Consider the following 26,272-nt stretch of genomic DNA (forward strand, 5'->3'; position numbering starts at 1 on the left):
CCTGTTTTAACTACAATGTTTAATTTCCAACTCACATTCAGAATAACTTCTTTAGACTCCGACAGATTTTTCCAGTCATAATTGCAAAAAGTTATTCACTTCCTTATTTTTTTATGCAAGTGTTTTTTTGTTTTTTTGTTTTTGTTTTTTTTTTTTCTATTTCTTTTCTGACCTTCATTCTGAAAAATAAAGTTTCAAAAATAAAAAGGCTAGGTATATTATTTCTAACCACTTTCTTATTATACCGGCTTATGCTAAATTTTAATCCTACCCGTCAGACTAGTAAACATCCTTTCCTCATCCGCTCATCCGCTCGTCCTAAGAGGAAGCTTTGTTTTTACGTGAGTTACTCTTATCCATGTGGACCTAGAAACTCTCAACCCAAACCACATTAACTGGTGTCCTCCCAGGAAGCTGGTGTGATTAATTTTACAGAAGTCTAATAGCTTCTTTACTCTGTAAATTTACATACTCAGTTTGATGTCATTTTACAGTGTTTTTCAAATCATGTTCTAGTCATTTTTTTAAGAAAATATTAAAACCTTCTGTTTTATCTTTGTCATTTATTCAAACCAGTTCCTGGGTATAGAAAACATTATAAAAATGGTAAGTTAACTATGTCATCTGTATTATGAATGAGCATACGACAATTTAGAACACTGATTAAAATAATAAAAGAGTATCTTAGGCCCATATATTATATCTTATATCAGACTGAAACTGACTTACTGTCTACCACTTTATGACTGACATTCTACATTTTCCAGAATAGTAAGAAATGTATTTTGCAATAAAGCAAAATATTTAAAAATCAGGATAGGTTATATTCATTGTTCCCCCCTCAATTGACTAGGCTTTTCAACTTGTTGGTTAAGAAGATTCGATCAGTCTAACAATGTTTAGTCTGTATCAAGTTATGATGATTGTTAGCCAATATTCAATCTCTTCAAGGTATTCAAAAATATATATTCATGTGATGATTAGGGGCGAGGGCTACAATTTTCTTTGGTTAATCTATTTCTCATTTCTTTATTACATAAATATATTTTTCAATTATAAAATTACTACATTAATACTATAAACTTACTGTTAAAAAATAAATCCAAGTAATGCTAAAGTACACAAAACAAAAAATATTCAACTTTCTAGCATTCCACATGCTTTCTATTAAAAAAGGATATAATTTGGTACATATTGTCCAGACCTTTTCTTACTGTATTTTATACAATTTCCATATTATATATGCAAATTTATATATTTAAATATATATTTAAGAAAATTTTTAAAGAATTCTTAACATTTGTATGTTATCTGTATGTGTTTTCTTTTACATAAATGGGATCATACTGTGCATATTATTTTGTTTTGTTTTCAACTTAGATTGTCTTAGAGATCTTTCCATGTTTTTAGCCTGCAAATCTAAATTTTGCATGATGGTTGCCAATTCCTATCTTCAGATACTATAGATAGTATGTCTTAATTTTCTATCTTTATAACATTCCAAAGTAAACATAGCACTTCTGTCAGTGACTAGGAAAATGAGTAATATAAATTTTTCCATTGTAATGTTTCTTCTTAATTAAAATGAAAAGCATTTTCGCAAGTATTCAATTTACTATGATTTTTCATCTTTCCTAAAATGTTTAAACCCCTTATAAATTCATATTCTAATAAAAATATATGTATACTAATATACACAAAAAATGCATATAGTTAGTAAATTAAGGTCTAAAATGAATAAAAACCAAACTTATTTTTTATAAAAGGAAAAGCAATATAATTTAGCAAATTTCTCTACTAATTAAAAAAATTTAAAAATATGTGCACTATTCATTTTCTGAGTCACTGAGGTAAATTGTGCAAGAGAAGCTAATAAGGAAAATCAAGAGAAGCAAGGAAGAAATGTTTTTAAATTATTCTTAACAACTGTAAAATGAAAGAAAAAAAAAACAACTTTTAAAACAGTTTACCCACATATTAGAATACAGAAACCACAAAGAACAGGAGCAGCAGTTAGAAAAGCAAGATTAAATTAAAATCTGTATTATGTGGGTCTCTATATAAGAACACTGGAGTAATGTGACTATCCCTTTTGTTTTCTAATAGGCTACATTCTGCTATGTTCTTCAAACTAGAAACAGAAGTCGCATCAGGTGGATGGCAGCAAACTAACATCTACTATAGAATTTACTAATCATAAAAATACTAACCTGGGACCATTTAAATAAGATATGCAATAATATATTTGTTTTATTATGCAAAGAATTTAGGAAATGCTGTACTATTTCTAATAGAAGATAATTTTCATTTTTAGACTTCCATGGAAGAATTAAATGTCAATACCTCCTAAATGGAGGGGAGGTTGGGAATTCATAAAGAGTAGCATGATATGGAAAACCAGAATTACTGGTGATATTTGTAGCTTGTATGAGTATTCTGATATCTAGTGAACTGAACACTGTAGCTTTAATTGAAGTTTCAATGTTATAAACAGTTAGATGTCTGGCTCTGGCTAGCATTCTAATACCATCAGCAGAACAGAGATGGGAAGCATAAACAAACCTTTTAACTAGATTACAGTCTCTAAAATGGCCAAGAAATCCTTCAGCATAAACTCTTGTGTGACAAATGTCTAAAGAAAGTGATTTTGGAATAATGGTAAAAAACAGACACACACACACACACACACACACACACACACACACAAAAACACCAAAAACAAAAAAACAGGCTCTCAAATTACTGGAACTTGTATTTGACTTTCAAATATTTTGATATTGCTTAATATTCATGAATGACAAACTTTACATTTAATTTTCCAACTAAATCCTTTCTCTTACATAGCAGCTGCTTTTAAGATCATTATATCCCAAGGAAGCTATTTAAAAATCAATACTTTTCTTTTGTTGAATCAGAATAATTCCTTCCCCCAGCATCAGCAAGTGTATGTATAGAGAGTATAGATTATTATTTTTAAGTATTAGTAACATTAAGAATGTATGTATTAAGTTAATTAACGCTCAACAGATTAAGTTAGCTTCTGGATTTAAGTTGTATATAGAAAACAATACATTTGAATATAAGATTAAATCTAGATATAATTTAGCATTTGGTCAATCTTAAGAAACAATTTAGGTCTACTTCTAACTTCTGATATATAGACATTAAATTAAGAAAAGAAAAGGCAGCACAAGAATGTAAGTTATAACCCTAGCAACTCAGAGAAATTTTTCCTCTCATTGATGAAATCTTGGTTGGTTGGCAAAGAACTCAGTGAAATATGCATGTCCAAAGATTTTTCGCCCTTACAAGGTTGGCAACTAATTCATATAACTCATTTTTTTACCTTTAAAATAATACATCCTAACAAATTACTCAATGATATAGAATTTAATTACAAGTTCTCTAAGAAAAGGTTATAGAGATCAGCTAAAGTAAGGACTCAAAATCAGAATTAGTCACATCCAACTCTGAATGAAGTATATACTTTTCAACAGGTATGAGTATCATTAGTGATTTTTTTTTCCATTATGTCCAGTTATATTAGAAGATATACCTTAATATATGTTAAGCCTGGTTCTCACTGTGTTTCCCTGAAGAGTTATACTGAGTCTTTCTAATTTCTCAAACCTTACATAATATAGAATACTTCAAATAGAAATGCTGACGAATTAGAATCTTTACTTTTAACTGAAATTACTTTTAGATTATCTAAGAAAATTATTTGGGACCACAGACTTATTCTGTCTCATCAATTACTCAGATAGTTCTTAAAAGCAAGAAACCATTTGTTATAAACTTTATTTCCTAAAGTATGATGACATAGAATAGTTCTTTAGCATTTAAAAATATTTCTAAACTACATGGTTCCTAATGTATTGGCATCACACTTACAGGATAGCAGAGTCAATGTTAAGCATATAAGATAAACATGTATTTATTTAGGATGGATATGAGTTACTTAATATAACGGAATTTTAAAAAAAGTTACTCTTTTCTTCTAAAAGCAAGATGTAAAAAAAATCAACTCTGGTCAACTGGATCAAAAAGTATTTTAATGAGGTGCTGCTTTAAAGAACTATATCATAATAATGACATTTTAAGAATCCAACAAACTGTCCATTCTAATACTAAAAATATTGCAGACTTTAAGCAGTAGGCAAGAAGACACTAAACTTAATCCTATTAACTTTATTAATTATGGAAATATTTCAAGATAGAGGGTCCAGAAGGAACATGTATACACACCAAAGGACTAGGCAATATAAACTCTCCTTTGTTTAAGTTTTCCACTACCAACAAAAGTATATAAAATTTTTTTAATGTAAATATTCTTTGGGTAACAAATCATTGGATCCTCCTAACAATTTAGCATAGGAAACTGCTAAATGTAATTCCATGCAAGATAAAGGAAGTTTAATATGTAGAAGGCCTAAGTGTCATTTTTGCCAAAGAGAAGAATGACTTTATGCATATTTTATTTCAAGTTGCACAGTGGTCTGCATCTATGCTCCTTATAAAGGATTGAGTTTTTGTCTGTCTTTCTGACCTTGAAAAATTTAGAAATTTTCCATCACTCAGTCAATAAGCTACTGGGGCCATGATTTTACTAATGTTTCCCAGAATACTTAGTGACTGATAAAAACTCTTTATTGTGACTTTGTTTTTTGTTTAGAAAGTGTCTTGAATATACTCTTACTATTTTGCTATTTAATAAAATGCTCAATGTTGTTTTGTCAAGAGTAGGTTTCCTCGTCTGTAACATGGGGACAATATTACAAAGTTCACCAGGACTGGGATTGGTAAATTTATCACAGTATTAGACCCATATAATAAGTGGTAACTATGATTATTACTAAAATAAAAAATTAAGAATGAATGTGAAGGAGATAAGAATTGATTCTCAGAGTCTATTTACCTTCACAAGATACTGTATCAGCAGGGGATCTCCTCCTTCTTTTAAATTGTGAATCAGTATTATTCTAAAAGTTATACTTAAGAGGGCAAAGGAAATTCATGAAATCTTTTTCTCTCTAATATACTTTAAAATTACACGTGAAAGCCATGACAGGAACCAAGATAGTATTCTTTGTTTTTGAAACATTCAAACAGCTAAGAAACCTCCAACTCATTTTATTAAAGTTACAGAAACAATATCACAAAACCAAGATTGAGAACTGCAACTAATTTAGAACAAGGACTGGGAAGTGTCTTATGCGGACCTTAGAGGAACATATCTAGTACACATTAAAAATTCCAAAACTCCTAAGTAGTATACACTATAATTACTCCATGATAGTTAAATCATACTGTCAGCTTCAACTATGATAGAAAATAACTAAGTGCTCAAAATGATAATGTACAATGTCTTTCAAATAACCATGAAAGATAAAGATAAACTGTCATAAGAGATATAAAAAGGAAAAAGTTACTTTTGAGAAAAAAGGTTTAAGTTGGGAAAGTTTGCTTTTTATCTTTTGTTAATAATTTACTAAGAGATACTTCAAGGAACAGTGCTGGTCATTGTCAAACTAAAGTATATAACAATAAAATACTAGCAATGCTAGCCACATAAACTATTTTCATGATCTAAAATTAGTGAATTATATACAGAATAGAAATCCCCAGAATACAGTATTAAGTGGAAAATTTTACTTTATATTTTTCTCTTTTAATAAAATACAGCAATATCTTTCTTAAACATGCATTTTTCCACCCAACAGTATCCATTTAGTTAATATAAAATTTACGTAGGTAGAAACATCAAAATAAAGATATGACCAATACACTTCTAGAATACAATTATGATATCTCTTCAGTAGCTGTAGGGCCCATCCTTATTTCTCTGATGCCTAGCACAGTGCCTGACAGACAGCAGACACTCAAGTGATGTTTAATGAATAATAGCTAAGTACAATCTGTTTTGCACATACATTCAAAATCCAGACAAGTTTGCAAAGGTACATAGGTTGGATATGGGTTTTCTGGCTGACTTCATTGGGTCCCACTGATGACTAGGAGTAAATCTTCATATCCATAGAAAACTGGAAAGTTGATAATTGTCTGGGTAAGGACCAAAAAAACAAAGTCAGGGAAACATGTCACCTAAGTAACAGTTGTTTTTAAAGAGCTGGTAAAAGCCACCTAATCATCATGACAACCTCCTATACCAGTCACTCAGTGAAATGAAATTTAGGTGTATCCTCAACATTTGCTAGTATGATTTTCATTGGAATTTTTTACCATCCTTTATTTAAAATAAATCACTTTTGTCAAATTGTGTCCTGTAAAAGAACTAGGGGCATATGTTTTTACTTATTATGAGTACTATCTTGATTTAACTTGGCCATTAGATAAAGTGAGAGCCACAGTAAAGATTACAAAAAAAAAAAATAAAAAATCATGATGCTGAAGTAATTGTAGCAAGGAGGAAAGGATAAAGGAGAAAGTGAAGACATCCCATATATGGAATAAAGAGATTCAAATATGCCTGACTCTAATATTAATTATAACAAACAACCAATAGGGCCTACTGTGCACCAGACACTGTGCTATAAGGGATATAAATGCTAACAAATCAAAAATCTGTAGTTCTAAATAATTCACAGAACAAGACACAAATATTTATAATACAATATGCATTCTTCTTATATATATGGTTCCTTAATCTAAGAGTAAGTGATATTTACCGATTAATTGGAAGTGCAAGGGGGGAAATAAACCCTATGGGAAGCTGAAAATAATTCCCAAAATAGTAATAATCCAACTATTTTTTAAAAAATCAACAAATTATAAATGAACAAAATTATGTCTCTAAAGCTATTTACCTTAATATTCTTAGAAGAATATGCCTCCATATTAAAACCCTTAAGTGCTATACACAGAATTGTGATTATAGTTTCATTTATTTATTTAAATTTTTATTGATTGATTTGAAAGGAAGGGAGTTTAGAAAGATAGAGAAAAAACATATATCGATTTTGTTTTTCCACTTATTTATGCACTCATTGGTTGACTATTGTATGTGCCCTCACCGGAGATCCAACCCACCATCTTGCTGTATTGGGATGACACTCTAATCAACTGAACTACTACCGTGTTTCCCCAAAAATAAGACATCCTCCGAAAATAAGACCTACTTACAGGTTTCCTTCTGAGTGAAATATAAGTTACCCCCCCGAAAATAAGGCCCCCACTAGGCTAAACATGAGAGATTTGGTCCACTGATTCTGAAAGAAATGGAGTCACAAGAAATTCACCAGGAAATTCAGGAATTGGATTGTTATGATGATGTTCCAGAAGATGATGACATGATTGTCATTGAATAAATGAGTAAATTCTTGATACTGTAGGATTCACAGTTTGTCTGGTTTGTGTTGACAACTACCCTACTACTGTACCATATACAGGTAATAAATTTCCTTTATTTTCATTTAACAATAAATGTGTACATATTCTTCTTCATGGAAAAATAAGACATCCCCTGAAAATAAGACCTAGAGCATCTTTGGGAGCAAAAATTAATATAAGACACTGTCTTATTTTCGGGGAAACAGGGTAGAAAATGAAATAGCACATCAGAGTGAATGTTAAGTGACCTGGGTTCTCTGGTCCATGCTCCGCCCACTTAAAGGTCTTGGAACCCTGAGCAAGTTCCTCAAGCTCTTGAACTTCAGCAATATGGAATATGAAAAGCTGGATAAAGTGACCTCCAAAATATCACCTTGCTGAAAATTACAATCCTAAATTATATCTTAATACTTAAAAAATAAGCCATAATAAAAATAAAAGGTTTTCTAATTGTAAATAATTATCCAACCTAGAGGAAGTCTGGAATCTTCAAAACACATAGGGGAACCCTGAGGGTGGTAGAATAAGGAATGTTCTCAAAGGAAAACAGAAACAAAGTAAGTAAAGGTATTATGCTGAAGACTGTATGTTTTTCACTCAGCTGGGCAACTACCACCCTAGTTATCCACATAATTCGATTTACTTAAAATTGATTTACTCACTAACTTCTACTTCCTATCTCTTATGTTAAGGCTACTAAGGTATTAAAGGGAGAACAAGAAAACCGAAGTGTATCTGGAATAGTATTGATGTTGGAAGAAAAACTTGAACTTGGCACAGATTTCTGCTTAAGAGCACAATTTATACCTCAGAGAAAGGTAAGAAACTGTTCAAATTTATAACAGAAAGGAGAGAAGTAAGGCCATATTGTTTACTGCTGCACAGCATTTTTGTTCCCTGTGTGTAAATGTCTGCTTTGCACAGTTGATAAAATTTTACAGAACCAATTTCTACATATGCAATGCTTTTCTGTCACTAAAACATAAGAGCCGTATGTTTTGGCTTTAACATCAAGATAATAATAAATTAAAGGTATTATCATGTCTTTAAAATATTTATGTCAAACATCCTTCTAGATTTTTCTTCAATCCTTTCTAATTGATCAAATTGCTATTTTCATGTTGCCAGTCTGATCACATTGCTGCTTTATAGAAAAATATTTTTTGCCGACATAAATTATGGGATCAGAGATAACCAATACAGTAACAAAAAAGGGTGTGTGTGTGTGTGTGTGTGTGTGTGTGAGAGAGAGAGAGAGAGAGAGAGAGAGAGAGAAAATATGTGTTGCATCCATCTTCAAGAAAAGCATAAAGAAATGCCTGTATGAAACAAAATACCATTCTCTAATGTAAGACCTAATAAAAGGCCTACGTTATAAACATACTTTCTAGCATTTGTGAAATAAAATGCAGCACTGAATTTGAAAGCCATTCATAAGAACATACCATGTAAAAAGATAAGAATAGTGATTTCTATCAAGATTGTTACTCTGTAAGCCTAAATCTAGATTCATCTTTCGATTTATATCTAACTACAATGAATATACTCACTACAACTTCATGATTTCTTTGAGTCATGAATACATATTTTAGAAATTTGCCTCCCTTCAGATGTAGTGAGCAATTTGTTCAGTACCCCAAGAGGTGAAAAACTCGTCTCAATTTACAACAGTAAATAAATAATTCAGTTAAAACTGAAAGTTGTACCAATCCAGCAAACTATTGATGGAGAGGTTTGGCCTTCCATGAAGCCAGAACAACATAAAGTTTTCAATGGGGATTACTTGTACCTACAAGTTACAACGATTAGAAAAATGCCCAGATTAATTATGAAACAGCGTAGATTCTCATCTTATGTGGGGAAAGACAAGACCAGTGGTATTAAAACTTTAAGCATTTTCAGCTTTGAACTTCATATGCTGATATATGAAACACACATTTAACCAAAAAAAGCAAGAATGCAAGTCAAAAACCTAACCAGAGGCCTCTATCAACTAAAAATTTGAAATTTTCTCTGCATGTCTGACAAAACGGGGAAAAAATGGAAAATTTAACCCAGAAAGCAAAAACCAAACAAGTCTACTCCAACACTGAAGTCAATACCCAAATCACATACACAACCCAAACTGGGGGAAGCACTCAAGTCCACAAATAGATAAGCAGTTCCAATACAATCCAGATCCCGACATTTTTCCACTCAGAAAACAAACGCAAGGGAGCTTTTCCCGGGGAAAGCAGCTCTCCCAGTGAATTTTGTAAAGTGACATCTAGAAAGTGTGCCTCTTTCTGTCTCTCTTTCCCCTGGCGCCTCCTTGGAAGAAGGAGGGGGGTTGTTTTTGTATTCTCCCCCACTGGAGCAAGAAGAAGACACAATCAGATGTTAGCTGAAGGAGAGAAACCACTTTTGACAACAGCAAATATTAACAAAAGTGCCCTTCCTCCCCTGACAGGATGGGCACCCACCTCACACACCCCTCCCCACTCCGACCCCTCCCACACCGCCCCCCCCCCCCCAGCACCACCCCCTCCTCACCCCGGAGCTACACTGCGTACACGGTTTGGTGCTACTGTTGCCCCGGAGTTAAAGTCAGAGCCAGAGGAAGGCGATCGAGCCCCCACAGACACACTTACCTTTCCTGCCCCCCACTTTTGAGTGCCTTCCCTGGAGCTGTGGAGGATGACACAAAGGGTAATAAAGGGGGGAGTGGAGGAGGAGGAGGAGGCGGCGGCGGCGGAGGAGGAGGCGAGCTGGGGAAGTGGCTGCTCCTGGGTGTAGTGAGATGTCTCCAGCCAGGGCCAAGCAGCAGCAGTAGCAGCAGCAGCAGCAGCAGCAATAGCAGCAGCAGCAGCAGCAGCAATAGCAGAGAAGGGTCTGTGTTGCTAAGAGGCTTTGGGTCTCTTTCTCTCCTCTCTCGCGGCCAGAGAGGAGGGTGGAGAGGGCTCGGGAAGGAGGCTACTTGGAGGGGTGAAAGGGGTAGGAGTCCGTAGATGGGGGTTTTCGAAGAAGAAGAAGAAACTCCGTCTCCTTCTCCCTTTGGTTCAATCCCCCTCTCTGGTCTCAGGGCTGGAGGGTGGGGGAAGGAACTCAGTCGCCTTCCCCCCAGCCCCCCCCCCCTCAATTCAAGGTTAAAGTGGGGTAAAATGAGTGTCCTGTCCCTTTAAAAATAGAAATAAAAGGTGCCCCCCCCTCTGCCACTGCCTCTCTCTTCATCATCAGCTGCTGCTGCTGCTGGGGTCTCTCTGCTTTTGGGGGGGAGGGGGGAAGATCGGGTAGAAGAGACGGCAGGCACTCACTGCGCATGCCCCTCACTGATGGGAGGCTGGTTGGTTGAAGGCAGGCGAAGGGGGAGGGGAGGAAATGAGACGATTTCCCAGAAGGCTGTGAGGCTCCCTCGACCCGGAAGTCATTGTGGCAGGGGGTAGAGGGGCGGGGGCGAGAAGTAGGAGGAAGTCGCTACTCCGTACCACCCTCAGCCCCCCTCCTCCCTCCTAAGAGAAAGTGGAGGAACGGAAGTGGGCGTGGCGGAGGCGACAGGGGGGTCACGTGGCGGGGCGGGTGGTGGGCGGGGCGGGAGAGGCGCGTGCGCGCGCCGCATGCCGGGAGGAGCGGTGTATCCTTAGCGGTCGCAGGTGGGACCGGTGCGATCCCGCTGCGCGGCGAACGTGCGGGACTGTTCCCTCTGCTGCTGGATCTCCGCTCTGCCCTCGTGAGGGCGGATTTTCCGGTGAGAGGTAACGTGGGGAAGGCTGGCCCCTACTAGGGGCGCCGGCGGTGAAAGGCAGTGTAAAGGGGGGAGGGCGAAAGGCTTTGGAGACTGGGGATGCAGAAGGGGGCTGGCTCGCATAGGCCAGGTAGGCCAGAAAGCAGGCGGGCTCCTTGATCCGGGCCTCCCTGCCACCCTGTCACCCTGCCACCCTGCCCACGGGTCCCGGGTGGGCGCAGGAGTCCCGGTAAGGCTAGGTCTGTAGCGGGCTGAGATCCTGGTGTAAAGAGGGCCACGGACTTGGAGCCCCTGCAGATGACTGGTGACTGCTGCCTCGACCCGGAGCAGAAACCTATCCGGGGACAGAAGCTCCCTGTGTGAATGACAACTTCTAGGACCGGAAGCGATGCTGACATGACTTAGCTGCCCTCCCTGGGATTCCGGAGTGACTTTGAGGATGAGCAGGCTGGGAGGTCTTGGTGGGATTTCTCGCTCCCTGGGTCTTGCGTTTGTTCCTGCAACAACGCCTGTGCCTGTTCTCAGGAAGGGATGGTGGGCTGTGTAGTCCTTGATCTCGGAGGTTGCTGTGGATAAAGAAGGGGCATATCTCAATTTTTACTTTCTACGGTATAGAGAGATCTTTAAATGGGTATCTTAGGGTTTTTGTGATGGTGGTGGTTTTTTTGTTTGTTTTTTGTTACTAGCCTCGGGTGTAGAGTCTTTGGTTTCTCAATCAAATGCTACATATTTTTGCTGAAAATAATGTTTCCCTCATAAGATCAGAATTCCAAAAATATTTAAGAAAGGACTCATGAATTTGCATTAGTAAAGCTTTTTAAAATAAAATAGCACTGTTTCTTTTGCATACTCTCTTTTTACAATTTAAATCATTTCAGTCTTTCAGTTGGCCTTATTTTGTAAAGGAACTGTGAAAGATTATCACCCATCTATGGGTTCTATGAAGACCAAGAATCTAAAATTTCTCACATTTATTTGTGTTGGTATTACCTAATCTGTAATGGGTAAACTATCAATTAAAGGTACTTCTTTTTTTTTTTTTTCATTGTGTTTTAGCAGTGGACCCTATTTTACATCATATCCTAGTGTTTACTACTTTCTGTGTGTGCTGTAATCTTGTCAAATGAAATGAAAACTAGAACCTTAAAATTTTGTATATAGTAAAACCAAATGTTCATCACTTTATAACAGAAAAATACATAGCATAGCAAATAAAGTGCCTTAGATAACAATTTTAAAGTCTTTTTGTGTGGTTAAGTATATAAAAAATGAACCAGTTATAGATATGCAGTCTAATGAATGCCATGAACAATCTGTAATCATTACCAAAGTCAGGAACTAGAACATTGTTGGCCCTGGAGACATGGTCTACCCCCATCTATTCCTGATGTTCCTCCCTCCTCACCACTCTCAAGAGTTAACAGGTTTTGGATTTTATGGTAATTATGTCCTACATTTTTTTTAGCTAGCTATGCCAGCATTCCTAAAATAATATAGAACAGTTTTGCCTGTATTTAACTGTCTGTGAATGAGTTACATATTATGTACTAGGGGCCCAGTGCATGAATTCGTGTACCTTGAAAGCAACTGAGGGCCTCTAGGCTGCACTTGGCACAGGGGAGGTCTTGTCCCATCGTTTGCACCCCTGCCCAGCCCCTTGCACTGGAGCCCCTCATCCCCTGTATGCATGCAGCCCGGCTCCTGCCATTGCTGCTCCCAGGCGCTGATGGCACCAGCTCTGCTCCCACCTGCTGATGGTGCATGGAGGGATTGGGGCTGGCGCCAGCAGCAGGTACAAGACAGGGCTGGTACTTCAGTAGGTGTGAGTGGCGGCTGCTGCCTCAATTGCCCCACATGGGGAGGTGGAGAAGCCCTCAGGGGCGATTGGGGTCAACAGCTGCCTCTCTCACATACTGACAGCACTGAGCGATCTGGACTGGTGCCATGTGCTGGCAATGGTTGCTAGCAGTGGCTCTGGCACCAGCTCTGGGTGCGGGTGGGGCCGGTGCTGGCAGTGGGTGCAAGAGGCAGCTGCTGGCTCCAATTGGCCCTCAGAGACGGGGGGAGATGGAGAAGCCCACAGGGGCAATCGGGGCCAGCGCCAGCCATGAGTGTGAGCAGTGGGTCCAGCGCCAGCAGCAGGTGTGAGTACCTGGTGGGACTGCAGTGGTCAGGAACTAAGAATTTTCAGTAACCACAAGAGGTTCACACTAATGACAGCGATTGGCGCCCCACCTTGGTCTGGCGGCCCCACTTCCACCATCTCTTGCAGCCAATGCCTGACATGTTCAACACTTTGCTGTCTGCTACCAACATCCACCATGTTCTGTGCATGCTCCGTATTGGTCAGCGTACATCATAGCAACCAGTTCGGTTGTTCTATCTTTCAATCTATTTGCATAGATTGAAAGGAGATATATATATTTATATATATTAGAGGCCTGGTGCACAAAATTAGTACATGAGGGGAGGGGGTGGTGCTGTCTCTCAGCCCAGCCTGCACCCTCTCCAGTCTGGGACCGCTCGAGGGATATCCAACTGCCTGTATAGGCTGGGTGGGATCAAGCCTAAACAGGCAGTCAGACATCCCTCTCACAATCCAGGATTGCTGGCTCCCAACTGCTCGCCTGCCTTCCTTCCTTCCTGATTGTCCCTAACTGCTTCTGTCTGCCAGCCTGATCACCCCCTAATCACTCCCATACCAGCCTGATTAATGTCTAACTGCTCCTCTGCCAGCTTATTTGCCCCCAACTTCCCTCTGCCGGCCTGGTCTCCCCTAATTGCCCTCCTCTGCAGAGCTGATCAACCCCAGCTGCCCTCCCCTGCTGGCCATCTTGTGGTGGCCATATGTGTCCATATGGGGGCAGGATCTTTGACCACATGGGGCCAGCTATCTTGATCTTGTGAGTTGGAGTGATGGTCAATCTGCATATTACTCTTATTAGATAGGATAGAGGCCTGGTGCATGGGTGGGGGCCAGCTGGTTTGTCCTGAAGAATGCCCTGGATCAGGGTGGGGGTTCCCTTGGGGTGTGGGGTGGCCTGGGCAAGGGGCCCGTGGTGGTTTGCAGGCCAGCCACGCCTCCAAGCAACCCAAGCCTCCCAGCAACCCAAGCGGAGGCCCTGGTATCTGGAATTTATTTACCTTCTACAATTGAAACTTTAGCCTGGAGTGGAGCCAAGCTTTCTGCTTGCTCCATGGCTGCCTCCATTTCTGTTTGAATTTGTTTACCTTCTATAATTGAAACTTTGTAGCCTTGAGTGGAGGCCTAGGCTGTCTAAGGCAGGCGGAAAGCTTGGCTTCTTCCATTGCCAGAGAAACCCAAACTGCTCTGTGGCTGTAGCCATCTTGGTTGGGGTTAATTTGCATACTTGCTCTGATTGACTGGTGGGCATGGCTTACGGGTGCAGCAGAGTGATGATTAATTTGCATATTACTCTTTTATTAGGTAGGATAGACTAGAGGTCAGGTGCACGAAATTTGTGCACTCAAGGGGCATCCCTCAGCTTAGCCGCAGCCGCCTTGCTTTCCACTTTCCCTTCCTCTTCCTTCTATGCTGTCTTCATTCTTCATTCCTCCTTCCCTTCAATTATGCAAATTAATCTTTGTTGGGTTAATTTCATACTCTGATTGGCTGGTGGGCATGGCTGATGTAGTAGAGTGATGGTTAATTGTCATATTACTTTATTCTTATTAGGTTAGATACACACACACATATATATAATCCTTACCCAAAGATGTTTATTTTAGTGAGAAAGGAGGTTAGAGAGAGAGAAAAACATCAGTGTTAGAGAAAATCATGGGCAGTTGCTTTACATGTGTACTTGCACCAGGGATTGAACCCACACCTAGGTATATGCCCTGACCGGGGAATCGAACCCATTATCTTTCCATATACGGGATAGCATTCCAATCAACTGAGCACAACAGGCAGGGAAACTCATTTATTCCAAGTTCTCTTATCCAGAATATTGCCAATCAGAGTTGGCACCATGGTGGACCAAAATGCGTGGACCTTTATACCCTCACCTTTCTCAAGCCCCTTGAAGGGTATAATATTGAACAAAGTGGCTATTTCTCATCTCTAGGGGGCAACACCTTAAAAATTTTTTTTCTTGGCACATTCTTTTGCTATTTACTTCCATATTTCTAAATAACATCTTATATTGTCACCTCTTGATTTTTTTTTCATTTCATTATTTGTTGACTTCCCACTATGGATGCTATAAATTTGATTTTTTTCCTCACAAACAACCCAACCACCCCCCCATCATTCCACAGATACTTCAGTTTTTCAGTATTTATCATTAACGCACTTCCAAACTAACTGATGGTTGTCAGCATATCCTTTCCATAGGTTCAAAAGTATTGGTTATTTTTATCAATTTCTCCTGGAATATTCTGCTTCCATATTAAGCCAATTACTTAATAATGTTGTCCTTCATGCAGCCTCTATTCCATGATGGATCATCTATTGTTTGTGTCCCATGTAATTCTTATCTTATATGCTCCTTCTCTTTATTTGGTCATGTTTTCCAGTAGCTATCTATTGTAAAAGGCAAATGTGTTGAGGCATTATGTTCCTATAATATCTGCTTTATATGGCTGTAATTTGGATATAGAATTCTAAGTTAGGAATGTATTTCTTCAGAATTGTGAAGGAATTTTTAGTGTCTTATATAAAATATGAAACTTCTAATTTTCAACACTTTGCATTTCACTTTTCTCTCATGAAAGCTTCTGAAGCCTTTTTGTTTAAAGCTTATAGAATTTTCTCTTCTTGTGCTCACTATTCTGAAATGTCATAGTCTTGTGAAATGAATGCACTTTTTTGTGCATTCCATAGGACCTTTTCATTTTGTAACTTATATCCTTCAGCTCTGAAAAAGTTCCTGATACTTTTTGTGTAATTTCTTTGCTTCTGTGTATTTTGTTCTGAAAGTGCAATTAGACATTGTCTTACTGGACCTGTTTTATTTCCCCCGTTTTTTATGTTTTTGCAATTTTATGCTTTACACTGGAAAGTGTACTTGATTTTTTAAAATGTTTAAAGATTTTCATTTCAGTTCTCATACTTTTATTTACAATAGCTTTTCTGATCTCTGCTTTTTTTGTTTTTGTTTTTTGTTTTGTTTTTCACAGAATCCTAGTGGTTGGTTTTTCTTTGTTTGGTTTTGTGTGTTTCTTTTCTTTTTTATGGACTTAAAGTTTTCTTTGAAATTTATTTCTCTTTGCTTTATCTTTGTATGTTTTTGTTTCCCAACTCTTTTATGATCCTTGATTGTGTGTTCAAATTTATGTAAGGGGCAGTAGAAAGCTATTTTGGGTCTTTATGAACTTGGCTAGGAATTGCTAACTATTGATGCTTCTCACTGAGGAAAAATTTGGCTGGGGTACATATTGGAGGAAAAAACACTAAGGTGCATGTCTTCGATATTTGGAAACCTTTTCTATTGGGCTAACAAGAGTTGAATGCAAAGAATTTTTCAGTCTCATGCCTCTAAGTCACCGGTTCTAGGATTCGATTGTTATTAAAAATCAGTAGATGGAAGCTGCAGGTGCTATTGAACCAAGAAATCCTGCTCCAAGAACTAAGCCTGATTGCCAATGCTTGGAAAAGCAAGTGAAAGCAGAGAGCTCATGAATATTAGTATTCAATTTTTTTCCATCTGTAATGGCCTTACCTTCTAATGAGCCTGATATCCCTAGTGTAGACTTCTTCTGTGTTGCCCTCAATAGAACCTCTTGTCTTTTGATGGAGTGGAATAGAGGCTTTGGTCTCTGTCCTGATCGCTCCTTACTGCCTCTGCCCTGTTGACCTGGTTGCTTCCAACTGTCTCTTAATGCCAGCCTGGTCATCCCCAACTGTCCCCCCCATCTATCTAGTCCCCTCAACACAGCTTGCTGTTCAGTTGTTTGGTTGACCCTCACTAACACCCATGCCAGCCTGGTCGCCCCCTGCAGCCTGCTGTTCAGTCTTTTGGTCTTCCCTCACTATTCCCCCTGCCGGCCTGGTTGCTCTACGCAGGTTGCCTTTCAGTCACCCATTTGGTCATTTTTCAGTGTTTCCCAAACTTTTGACATATGTGTACCCCTTCTCTAATTTTCGTAAAGCTGAATAGCCCTCATACTCATGAGAATGTAGAATAGGTGTAGCTAAGCACAGTGCAGTGCATATTCCCACCAAACTCCGGTGCAACATGTACCCCCACCAAACTCTTCCCGTACCCCTGGGGGTACACGTACCACACTTTGGGAAACACTGATAGGTTATGACAGCCCCTGGCTTTTTATACATTAGGATTCTTTTTGGATAGGATTTGCTGGTGGGATTGAATAGCTTTTCACATTTTACTGAATGCTTAAATGGGAAAATAATACGAGTTGATATTATAAACTAGAATGTAGATAAAACCTGAAATCGAAAGTTGTTCCCCAATTCTTTTTTAGTTCTACTCCCCCTTTCATTCCCAAATCATGCCCTATGTGCCTATATTCAAACAAGCATGTGTTGGGATTGCTAGTTTCCCCTAAATTCTTTTTCCCCTTAATCTCACATAAGTCTCCCAATCTCTTTCCTACCTCCAATAAAAACAACATAATTTTAGTTGTTTGCTGCTTTCTTGATAGATATGGGAATAGAGATCAGTATGAAGTTTTGACCATAAAGTTGATCAGCGTCGGCAAAGTTAAAGTTGAAAGGATGATAGCTTTTCTTTTAATGTCTATGAGATCAGTAGTGATGGTCCTGCTTTAATTTCTGATGTTAATATCTTGTCTGATATTAATTCTTTGGGCCTGTTCTTTTTTATTGTTTTGTTTTAACCTGGCTAGAGGTTTGTCAGTTTTATTCATTTATGTATTTAGCTTTATCAGTTTTTATTTTAGGCTGAACGAGTTTTTCATGATTTCTTGTTTTCAGTTTAATTGGCCTGTTCTCTAACTTTTTATTATTCTTACTTTGGGCTTAATTTGCTTTCCTTTTTTTTATTACATAAGGTGGAAACTTAGATGATTGCTTTTAGGTCTTTTTTTCTGTCCTAATATATGCATTCAGTGCTATAAATTTTCCTCTATGGACTGCTTTTGCTATATGTCATACATTTGATAAGTTCTATTTTAATTTTTATTTTATTTATAAGTATTTTTTTTTAATTTCTCTTATTTGATCCATGTGTTTTGTAGAAGTCTGTTGTTTAAGCTCTGCATTGGGGCATTTACCAGCTTATTGGGGCATTTTCTGTTTATTTCTATCTTAATTTTATCAAAGTGTTAGAGCATACTTTATATACTTTCTTCCTTTTTTTTTTTCTTTTTCTCAGAATGTGGTCTATCTAGATAAATGTGCTATGTCAGTTTGAGGAGAATATGCATTCTGTTCTTGGATGCAGTATTCTATAAATGTCAGTTACGTCTTTTTGACTTGTAGTTCTGTCCAATTCAAGTATGTCATTAGTGATTTTCTGTCAATTACTGTTGGAGGGATATTGATATCTTCCAAGTATAAAGTGGATTAATCAATTTCTTCTTGCAGTCGTATCAATTTTTGTTTCGTTTACTCTGACCTTTTGATGTTAGGCAGTTGTTAGGCACTCACATATTAAGAATTGTCTTATTAGAGAATTCATTCCTTTATCATTATGTAATGCCTTATTTAATCGTAATACTTCTCACTCTGATATTTGTTCTATAATAGTTGATGTTGCTACTTCAATTTTCTTTTGATTAGTGTATAACTCTCCCCCACCATCCTTGTACTTTAATGTGTGTTATTACATTTAAGTGTTTTGTAGAAAGTATACACTTGGGTCTTATTTGTTTACCTACTGTCACAGCCTCTACTTATTAACCTGTTAACCGGGGAGTTCCCTTTTTAATGATGCAACCTGTAAAGGGCGCGTACTCTTTCACTAGGACTTGTCAGTACGTCACCCCCGGAGGACGTAATTTCATATTATTTTTTTTTATTTATACTTAATGAAAATAAATGAAATATATATATATATATATATATATATATATATTGTTTATTTATATATATATAAAGCACAAAGGAAAATACAAAATTACAACAAAAAAAAATAGAAAAGAATACCGACAAAAAAAAATGGACACGTCGAATTAAAAAATTATAAATTTTACAAACAATGATAAAGATTACAAAAAATAGCCGAAACCGGTTTGGCTCAGTGGATAGAGCGTCAGCCTTCGGACCTAAAGGTCCCGGGTTCGATTCCAGTCAAGGGCATTTACCTTGGTTGCGGGCACATCCCCAGTGGGGGATGTGCAAGAGGCAGCTGATCGATGTTTCTCTCTCATCTATTTCTAACTCTCTATCCCTCCCCTTTCCTTCCTCTCTGTAAAAAATCAATAAAATTTTTTTTTTTTAAATTACAAAAAATATATACCGTCCCTCTGGGGGCGCAACATATATTTCAAGGACGTATTCATATGTCCTACCCGTTCCCGATATTGTTTACGTTTGACATATTTATAGGTCCCACTTGGTTAACAGGTTAATTGGTGTTTTTACCCCATTAACATTTAAAAGTGATACTGATATAGTTGAATTATATCTGCCACATTTATTGCTGTTTTCTCTGTGTTGCCTTTGTTCTTTTTTCCCCCTTTGTCTTTCATTTTCTGCCTTCTCTGATTTTAGTCAATCATGTTATATCCATTTGCTTTCCTACCTCCACCCCTCCACAGTTCCTCCTCTTTAAAAATAAAAACAAAATGTTCATTTAGTAGTTACTATAGGGTTTGCAGTGTACATTTGTAAGCAATCCAAGTCTGTTTTCAAATAACGCTGTAGCACTTAACAGGTAATACAGTATCATATAATAGAATATTGCCATTTTCTTGCTCCTATCCTATCTAATAAAAGATTAATATGCAAATTGACCATCACTTCAAAGCACAAGGTGGCCGCCTCAAGCTGGACTGCAGAGGAGGGCAATTGTGGGCAATTAGGAGTGACTAGGACAGCAGAGGAGAGCAGTTGGGGGAGACCAGGCCAGCAAGGGAGGGCAGTTGGGGTGGGGGGCAGGCCTGCAGGGGAGTGCAGTTGGGGGGACCAGGCCTGAAGGGAGGACAGTTGTGGGTAACCAGGCCTGCAGAGGAGGGCAGTTGTAGGCAAGCAGGAAGGGCAGTTGAGGGAGTCTGGTCAGCAGGGGAGGGCTGTTTAGAGGGAGGACCAGGACTGCAGGGGAGGGCAATTGGGGGCAACCAGGCCAGCAGGGAGAGCAATGATGCTAACCAGGCTGGCAGAGGAGGGCAGTTAGGGGCAATTGGACTGGCCTGGGAGCAGTTAGGTATTGATCAGGCTGACAGGGGAGTGTTAGCGAGTGATTAGGCTGGCAGGCAGAAGCAGTTAGGGGCAATCAGGCAGAGGCAGGTGAGCAGTTGGGAGCCAGCAATCCTGGATTGTGAGAGGGATGTCCGAGATTGGAGAGGGTGCAGACTGGGCTGAGGTATACCCTGCCCTCCCCCCTGCACGAATTTCATGCACCAGGCCTCTAGTCTATATAACAGAAATCCTGTGGTCATAATAACTGATCACTAGGAGATGCATTGATGGGTCCTGTGGCACACCAGATCATGGTCTAGTGCACATGTGTCAAACACAAGGCCCGCGGGCCAAATCCGTCCCGCCAGGCCTTGCAATGTGGCCCGCACCGCTCTGTCATCACTGCACTCCGCTGCATTTCCATCACAATGACAGTTTATGACTGTTCAGTAAACCATTCGGCCCGCGATTTAGGCTGGATTTTAGATTTTGGCCCCTTCTCTGATTGAGTTCGACACCCCTAGTCTAGTGTGATTTTGCGTGCTGGGACTCTAGTTTCTTATAATAGTCTTTACTTGATCATTATCATTTATACATTGTTAAGCATATCAAGTTCATTCTTTATTTCTATTTTGTTGTTTTCAATTTCTGGCATTTCTTTTTTATTTGTTCTCAAGAGTTTCCATCTCTGCTTATGTTGCCCGTCTATAATTGCAGGTTATTTGCTTTTTTTCATTAGAGCTCTTAGCATATTAAATTCCCAGGCTTAATTTTAAAATTGTTGCCTTACCTAAGTCTCATTGTGTCTCTTCAATCTCATCAAAGTATGTTTATTTTTACTTTTAGTCCACTTTGTTATGTTCTGATTGAAAGCCATACATGATAAACTCTGGTATAAGAAACTGAAGTAGCCCTAACTGGTTTGGCTCTGTACATAGAGCATAGGCCTGCCGACTGAAGGCTCCCGGGTTCCATTCAGGTCAAGGGCATGTACCTTGATTGTAGGCACATATCCAGTAGGGAGTGTGCAGGAGGCAGCTGATTGATATCTCTCTCTCATGGATGTTTCTAACTCTCTATCCCTATCTCTTCCTCTCTGTAAAAAATCAATAAAATATATTTTAAAAAAAAAGGTTTTATTGATTTCAGAAAGGAAGGGACTTAACTGGGCATGTGCCCTAACATGGCATGAAGACGTGACCTCATTCAATCACTGAGCCACACCAGCTGGGGTGATAAAGTAATTTTTAATAAAATAAATAACAAATAGTATGAAAAGTAGAGGCATAAAACCTGAACAAATCAGTCATCATGAAAGAACTAGAAAGGGTGTTCAAAACTATGCATACCAATGGCAATAGCCCCAGGCGGTTTGGGAATTTAATCTTTAACCAAACATTCAAAACAAGGTCCAGAAGAATTTAAACAGTTCCAGTATCAAGATAAATATGCAGGCCATTTTACTTTATTTTATGCACTTGGTAAAACCTTTATTAATAAAACTGGACAAAGGGTAAAAACAAACTTTATAGATGAAGCTCTACTACATCAATGTAGCAAATTGAAAAGTTCCACTTTTTAACATTCCTCTCTCTGCCTTATGACCTATTGATGATAAGTAGCAAAATTAAGTCATATTCTGGTATTAATACAAAATAAGTTAGGAAAAAATAACAAAATAAATCTCCATAAAAATGCAGATCTTGTGCTTGTTTCATTTTAATTAAAAGAATAGTCACGGTTGGTAAGGCTGTGGTTAACACACAATAATGGCAAAACCACTTATTACTAGAAGCCTCAATTTTGTATAGACTTTAATCCTGCAATTCCACTTGAGAAATTTACTCCAGTATCTCAGATGTACACAAATATCTAGCTAAAAAGTACCCACAAACATGGGCACAGCCCAGGGGCCACAGGCTCTTGCACACACAAAACAAAGCTGTAACCTAATCACAGGAATATAGACTGTCTCCCTTAGCCCAGGGCCAGACCATCATATCAATAGAGCTCCTCTTTATACTAAAAGAACAACTCTCAGACCTTATTTTTAAAAAATCTGTGGGGAAATTCCTAACACCTTATGACAGTCTAACTTTGAGCTGAGTGAACATAAAAATCTCACACTAAAGACCTATTTACTTCAGTTTCTTTTTAAAAAAAAATATTTTATCAATCTGCTGCCACTTGCACACACCCTACTGGGGATGTGGCCGCAACCAAGGTCGTGACCTTGAGCGGAATAGAACCCTGGATCCTTCAGTCCGCAGGCCAATGCTCTATCCACTTAGCCAAACCGGATTCGGCAATAAAAACATTTTTAAAAATTTACTTCATCAGTTTTGTGCCTTGGTCTTTATTCTTTGTTATACACTCTTTTGTTTACTTCATTTATTTTCTAGCTTTATAGGTTACATGTTGCAAATGTTGCATATTTATTTTTTTATTTAGTAAGTTGGTAAGTTTGTTTAATACTAAATACTTCTCCATGGAATTCCAGCTTTGTGTGGGTATTCTTCACCTGCCCAACAATTCTAGGACACTGGTTGAGTATCCTAAATCCAACTTAATTCTGAAATTGTTTACTTGGGAAAACATAGATTCAACAAATAATTGGCTCAGTTCCACAGACTGTCCCCCTCTCCCAGCCTCTTCAGACACCAGTTGCAAGTCAAATTTGTCATTTGTGTTTCTGACCAACACATTTAAACTACCCATTCCTTGTGTTCAATTAATTTGCTAGACTGGCTCAAAAAATTTAGAGAAGCATTTTACTTACTAGATTACAATCTATAATAATATAAGTGTAATATGCTAATTAGATCAGACGTCCTTCCAGATGTCCTTCCTTCCTGCTGCCTTTGGGGGGTGGGGGAGGAGGCAAAGGCAGTGGTAGGGGTCAAAGCCCCTGGCATGAATTTCATGCCTTGGGCCTCTAGTTCATTATAAAAGACTATAACTCAGGAACAGCCAGAAGGAAGAGGTGCATAGCAGGGTCTGGCAAAGCGATATGGAGATTCCATACCCTCTCAGGGCATGCCACTCCCCAATATCTCCACCTGGTCACCAACCCAGAAATTCTTTAAACCCTTCTAGATTTTTATGGAGATTTCACACAGGCATGATTAGTTAATTTCACTTTCTCAAGAGAATGTGGAAGGGCTGAAAACTCCAAGTTTCTAATCATGACTTATTTTTTTATGACCATTCCTCATCCAGACCTATCCACAAGCCCACTAAGAGTCATCTCAAATGGAACAAAAGACACTCTTATCAAGAAATTACAAGCATTTCAGGAGCTCTGTATCAGAACTTGGGATAGAAAGCAATGTATATTTTCTATTTCAACAAATATATTAATAGTCATGCACGTTTAGCGAGGGGGATACATTTCTGAGAAATGTTTTAATTTTTGTGCTAACATCGTAGAGTGCTTACACAAACTTGGGTGGTATAGTCTGCTACACACCTAGGCTATATGGTTATAGCCTGCTGTTTCTAGGCTACAACCCTACATGGCATGTTATTGTACCAAGTATTATAGGCAGTTGTAAAGCAGTAGTAGAAAATATTTGTGCATCTAAGCATATCTTAAATATAGTATAGGTACAGAAAAAGGATAGAAAAAATAAAAAATTATATACCTATCTGAGGCACTTACCATGAATGGAGCTTGTAGAAATGGAAGTTCTGCATAAGTGAATGAGTGATGTGTATACTCACACTTCTGTAGACTTTATAAACATGTGAAAATGAGGGAGTTATGTTTGGTGATCTTGATAAAAAAGTGAGTTTGTAACTTTTATGAAAACACTTTGGATATTTTGTTTAAGGCTTAAAGTGATATGATGAACAGTTATCTTGAAATACAAGGAATACTTTTAAGTTTTTTTTAGTATTTTCCTTGTTTGAAGTCTGAAAAGATAAAATTTTTCTCTGTATTATATAATGTTATATAAGAAAAATTCTAAGATATCTTTTTAAAGCATTAATAAATAAAAATTTATCATTTTCCTAAAACATATCCAACTATTTTAAGATCTTACTACAGTATGAATGTTTAAACTCAAATGTCTGCCTTGGCAGTTACCATATTTTTCGGACCATAAGACGCACCAGACCATAAGACGCACCAGTTTTTAGAGAAGGGAAATGAAGAAAAAAAGATTCTGAAACAAATAGTGTCCTAAAATATTTTATGTGCATTAAAACCCAACATCACAGTCATAAACACATGTAATCAACCCTGTAAAGTAAACAGCAGCATTTAGAACCATTTTAGAGCCGGGCAAGCACACAGAGACCACACAGAGCCGGGCAAGTAAAAAAACTTTTTTTTAAAAGTATATGTGTAGGCTATATTTGGACCATAAGACTCAGGGACTTTTCCCCCCCACTTCTGGGGGGAAAAAAGTGCGTCTTATGGTCCGAAAAATACGGTACCTAAGCATGCTGATGGGGTCAGGGGTAGTGGTGTTGGTATATACTTTAGTAAGCACAATTGGGTAACATAATTTATTTGGCCCTAGTATTCAAATTGCAGGAATCTGGCCTCCTTTTATTTACTGCACAAGCTGAAGTGTCTCATTAGAAACAATATACTATTAAAGTTTTTGGGGAAAATTTTGAGATTTTTGCATTCACATGGATAATTTCTATAAATTCTCAAATGGTTTATCTTTGAGGCAATGCTATTTTCGATTTTTTCCTTCCAAAAATAGTTTAATTAACATTTGCTAATTAATTCACCAGGGTTGTAGCATATCATATTTACATAACTGTGTAAGCATGTCAAAAGAAAAAAATTATTTAAATTGTGGTAAGGATTTTATTCAGTTATTCTCAAGTGAACATATGCCCTGGAGTAATTGCTCTTGCAAGAAAATACAATACAGTACGTTATGAATTCAGAGCTTTTAACTCTAATATTTACCTTGCTACATACAAATGTTCCTTAATTCTAGCTGGATGAAAAACAAGTTAAATATATTCTTACTTCTATGTTATCTCAAAAACCAATAACTAAACATAGAAAGCATCCATAGATTTCTCCTAAAATACCTTTTGTTTTTCATTATTTGCTTATCTCATCAAGAATATTTTTCTAACTGAAGAGAGGCAAAGTTCTAGCCTTTTGTCCATTTTTACTCTTTGAATGAACAAAATGTCTAGTATTCAGAATTAGACACTAGGTAAATAGTAGAATTTGTTTTTATGTAAGTTAAATGGTGGCTTATAGTATTATTTTCAATATTTCTGTAGTCATTATCAGAGAGTAGTGTTAAATACTTTTATTTTAATTGACAAGAATTCTTTTCACAAGGTAATACTGCCCTCTGCTAGAATTTCAAGTTTTTGACTCCCTCACTTCCACTCAAGCTATTGATGAAAATAATGTTCATTTGCATGTTTTTAATTTTAATTTTAATTCACTGATTTTACAAGAATTTTGTAAATAGTATTTTAGTAAATTAAATCTCTTGTATAAATTGTTTTTTGCAAACTGTTTGGAAAGTTGTATATTTTTATATTTTTAACTAATGGACATAAAACCCATTCATACTCTTTATAGACATGTTTGTTAACAGATTAAATAGTCTTCTTTATAAGTGTTACATGTAAATATATAAGAATTTTTATAGGTTGTTAGAAATAAAGTCAGTGGTGGTCGATTTTCAAGGCAAGGCATTTAACCCTTAATGGAAAATTACTGGTAGATTGCTTGCATAGTGGCTTGTGGACTTGACAAAGTTCATGCACCTGGAAAGTCTCCAGGGCAAACAGGATATTAGGGAGGGACAATCTGACAAAGGAACTTAAAACTGGGAAGGGGGGAAAAAGAATACCCTATAAGGAGATAATGAAACTTAGGTGACATCTGGGAAGATTGTATAACCCATAGTTCTCAGCCA

General features: G+C 37.6%; 2 protein-coding genes across 5 annotated transcripts in view; one reads left to right on the forward strand and one right to left on the reverse strand.

The window, feature by feature from the left end:
• MBD5 (methyl-CpG binding domain protein 5) overlaps window positions 1-10,810 on the reverse strand; it is a 352,400-nt gene extending 341,590 nt beyond the window's left edge. The window contains exons 1-2 of one of the 2 annotated variants that reach the window (XM_036421216.2): window positions 10,644-10,810; window positions 9,981-10,017 (exon numbers count right to left, since the gene is read on the reverse strand). The gene's annotated coding sequence lies outside the window, so the exon portion shown is untranslated. Of the gene's footprint in view, window positions 1-9,980; window positions 10,067-10,643 lie in introns of those variants that run through there. The other variant, XM_045575288.1, reaches the window with a different exon arrangement.
• ORC4 (origin recognition complex subunit 4) overlaps window positions 9,930-26,272 on the forward strand; it is a 55,187-nt gene continuing 38,844 nt past the window's right edge. Inside the window, exon 1 of one of the 3 annotated variants that reach the window (XM_045575289.1) lies at window positions 9,930-10,038. The gene's annotated coding sequence lies outside the window, so the exon portion shown is untranslated. Of the gene's footprint in view, window positions 10,039-10,944; window positions 11,082-26,272 lie in introns of those variants that run through there. The other 2 variants (XM_036421222.2, XM_045575290.1) reach the window with 2 other exon arrangements.

Source organism: Pipistrellus kuhlii, unplaced genomic scaffold (genome assembly GCF_014108245.1).
Source record: "Pipistrellus kuhlii isolate mPipKuh1 unplaced genomic scaffold, mPipKuh1.p scaffold_m20_p_7, whole genome shotgun sequence".
Taxonomy (NCBI): domain Eukaryota; kingdom Metazoa; phylum Chordata; class Mammalia; order Chiroptera; family Vespertilionidae; genus Pipistrellus; species Pipistrellus kuhlii.